This window comes from Alexandromys fortis, unplaced genomic scaffold (assembly GCF_014885135.2).
Source record: "Alexandromys fortis isolate MF-2015 unplaced genomic scaffold, M_Fortis_MF-2015_v1.1 scaffold_163, whole genome shotgun sequence".
Taxonomy (NCBI): Eukaryota; Metazoa; Chordata; class Mammalia; order Rodentia; family Cricetidae; genus Alexandromys; species Alexandromys fortis.
The window spans coordinates 453834-457954 of NW_026068085.1; the positions used below are offsets into that span (position 1 = coordinate 453834).

Consider the following 4121-nt stretch of genomic DNA (forward strand, 5'->3'; position numbering starts at 1 on the left):
AGTTATCCTCTTGGCTATGGGAAGTAGACAAAATTGCCAGGGAGAAAATTGAGATCTTGGGGGTGGGGTGGGTTGGGGATAAGGGGGGACGGGGAGAGAAAAGTGAGAAGGGGAGGATTAGGGGATCTTGGGGAAACAGGAAGATTGGGATAAAGGAAGGTTGGATAGGGGAGCAGGGAAGCACATATCTTAGTTAAGGGAGCCACCTTAGGGTTGGCAAGAGACTTGAACTTAGAGTGGCTCCCAGGAACCCAAGGCGATGTCTCCAGTTCGTCCCTTGGGAAGCTGAGGATAGGGAACCTGAAATGACCCTATCCTATAGCAATACTGACGAATATCTTCCATATCACCATAGAACCTTCATCTGGTGATGGATAGAGATAGAGACAGAGACCCACCCCGGAGCACTGGACTGAGCTCCCAAGGTCCCAATGAGGAGCGGATGGAGGGAGAACATGAGCAAGGATGTCAGGACCACGAGGGGTGCACCCACCCACTGTGACAGTGGGGCTGATCTATTGTGAGCTCACCAAGGCCAGCTGGACTGTGACTGAAAAAGCATGGGATAAAACCGGACTCTCTGATCATGGCGAACAATGAGGGCTGAAGAGAAACCAAGGACAATGCACGGGGTTTTGATCCTACTTCATGTTCCGGCTTGGTGGGAGCCTAGCCAGTTTGGACGTTCACCTTCCTAGACATGGACGGAGGGGGGAGGACGTATTCCAGTGCCCTGCAGGGCCCCTGCAACAAACACTAGCTGGGGCTGAGGGTGTGGGTGGGTGCTGACTGCTCTTTGGACTGGAGAGGGAGGGGGAGAGGAGTGGGGAAAGGGGGGAGGGGTGGGAGGAGGGGGAGGGAAATGGGAGGCTGGGAGGAGGTGGAAACTTTTTTTTCCTTTTCTCAATAAAAAAAAAGCAATTTATGCCACATGTTTCTAACTAATTTGGACTTTTATCATCAAACATTTGCTCAGCAAAATTTATTAACATATTGTCCAACATGCTTTATGAAGCTTGCCTTCATATATATCACCATAAAACACTCAATTTTTAAAAAAGAAAGAGCTGACTCTGAAATCCTCTACCTGAAAATTACTAATTCAGTTCATGTGGAGCCTATATGTGGCAAAAACACTTCCATATTCTCAACTACATTTTCTTTGGCATTCTTTTTAGTCTGTTTCCTCAGATATCACCCCTCACAGAGCTAAATGCTATACATCACCATTATCTTGGGTGGTAATTCCAAAACTGTTGTGTGGAAACTATTGTCTTAAACATTTTAAGAGATGTGGGTAGAAAGTGTCAATGACAAATAAGTGAAAATTGTTGAGTTAAAATTAAACAGATTTATTTATTCTAAAATGTCTCAATAACTTTATGTGGGTAATAGATATTCAAGAAATAATTTCTCAAACTTATTTGACAATGGGACTCTTTCAACAACCTTTTGTAGGACATTAATACTCTGTAAATCTTACAAATCTTCTCTGTCATGCTTCAGACAACTAAGGTGATGAATTTATCACCATCTTCTTGACTCTGATACTTACATATGACTACCGAACAAATGTTTTCAAGCTTTTTAATGTACATGTAAAAAAGAATTACCAATAACTCTACTTCAACAAAGTAATCTTAGTTTTGATGATGATAGATGTGCAACAATATTAAGAGGGCTAAATTTAGTTCACAAGCATTTTCAGAGGGAAAGATTTTGGTGAAAATTGTCACCTACTCATTTTTTTAGTGAATTAAAGTATAATACACAGTCATTTCTTGATTATTACTACAATGCAATATAATTCTGAATTGACATCTACCACTGAATATATTTTAGAACCACTCCTGTAAACATGTGTGCTGAGCAAACATTAAGTAATTTAAATAATATTAGTTTAATCAAGGCATAATTTTAACATTGATAAATATCTTTATGGGCAGTAGGCCCTGCTGCTTCTGACTGAGCCTTCTGAAGGAAAAATTTTATTGATATGTTTATATAACTAAACGATATTTCTAGTGTCCCCAAATCACATAATGCAATCTAAAGACCTTGAAAAATTAATTTAGAATTACCTAATGTTTATACGATGCATGCCATTTCTTTAATTATGAAGAAAATTGAAAACAGCTTCTGTTAAAAATTATGCTGTTTACACTATGGTGTAGCATATAATATTTGACTAAAATTAGTATTGTTAACAAAAGACAAAGATGTAAGAAGTTACTCTTAATGGTTATTAATAAATATCTTGAAGGTCTAGAGAGATGGTTCAGTGGTTAAGGGCACTAGCTGCTCTTCCAGATGAACTCAGGTTCAATTTCTAGCACCTACATTGGCAGCTTACAACTGTCTTAACTTCTGTTCCAGGGATATGATGCCAAAGCACATAAAGCAAAAGTTAAATAAATTATTAAATAAGTAAACACCCTAAAACAGTTTTTAAGAACTTTCACTTCCACTATGAAGGTTTGGCAACGAAAATTGTTCCCTGATCAAAAGTACCAGAAAACTGGATAAAATCCATGAAACAAGAGTTCAGGAACTAGATGAAGGGCAGTAGAAGACTATGATTCCTGAAAGAATGGAAACGAACAAGTTGAGTCTTCAGTTGCCACAGTTTATTACCTGGAAGCATTTGTCAGACTATGGAGTATTGAATGGGGAACACAATAACCCAAGAATCAAATGAGCTCAAGAGATAAGAAATCGATACCACTGGAGTTTGTGGGCAGACATTACAAGACAGGAAGCTGGTGGGCTGAAAGTTCTGAAGATGTACAGAGATGCTCTTATCTTTAGCTCATTTTTTTCTTTCATCAGAATATACTTTTTTGAAATTCATTCATATTGCTGCATGTAACAGAAGGACACTTTGGATTTTTCACTTATTGTTTGAGAGGATTTCATAAATATAAATATAATGCATATTGATCAAATCTATCTTTTACTTGTTTCCCTCTGCTTTTCCCACATCTCTACCACCACTCCCCCACCAACTTTATGTAATCTATTTTTATTCATATTTCATACAATAAAGCCAGACCAGAGTTTCCCCTCCCTCCACTCCTTCCAACTCCTATCTCTCCAAGATCTACTTCTCTTCTGTTTCCCTTCCAATAAGAGCAGGAATATCAAACAAAAAAAGATGTAATTATTATGCCAAGTGTAATTATGCTGTTTTAAAATAAGACTTGTGGTATAGAACAGAACTATGAATACACATACCATCAACTAATTCTTAAGAAATGCATAAGGTCAGTGTAATAGGGAAAGAATGTTCTCTTCAACAAAATGGCTAGAACAGCTAAATATCTGTGTGTGTAAAAAAATGAAATATTAGTTTGAAATGGATTGTAAACATAAAGGTAAAAACTATAAATTTATAAAACTATAAAGAAATGAACAATGAAAGTGAATAAGACACAAAAAATTGGAAAGACCTCCTACATTTATGAAACTGTAGAAATAAACATATTGATTTAAATGCTTACACAAAAAAAAATCACAAAACTCCATTAAAATAGCAGAGTAGGCCAGACAGTGGTGGCACACGCCTTTAATCCCAGCATTCGGGAGGGGAGGCAGGCGGATCTCTGTGAATTCAAGACCAGCCTGATCTAGAGCTAGTTCCAGGAAAGGCTCTAAAACTACAGCAAAACCTGCCTCGAAAATAAAAAAAAAAGCAGAGTAGTTGATTCTTGTTTATTAGTTCATCTGAGAGTATCCTTTATCTCAATGTTTAATAAACTCGTTGAATGTAAAAAAAATTAATCCTGTAACATCAGACAACTGGGAAGTCTTCTGCAATACAGTGTCTCTAAGAAATAATAGAAAATCATCCAAATCCATGAGACCTCAACAATTTGACTACCTAAACAATGACAACACAATAGACTTACTAGCATGGAAGGTGGAAATTTCAGGGGGCCCCAACCCTAATCAAAAAGCTATAGCAAACTAAGCACTGCTGAGAGAAGGAGAACAGGTCTTATCCAGGCAGGTGTGCCTAATATATTACCCATACCAAGTGATCACCCCTAAAATCATGTACATACAAGCAACACCACTCTATAGACTCAGCAGGGTGTATTTATATATTCATGTGCATATAT

The 4121-nt window shown here is 37.7% G+C and overlaps 1 pseudogene; it reads right to left on the reverse strand.

Annotated features, from left to right (window-relative positions):
- The window catches only part of LOC126488619 (tubulin alpha-1B chain-like), a 38457-nt pseudogene that overhangs the window by 13542 nt on the left and 20794 nt on the right, over window positions 1-4121 (reverse strand).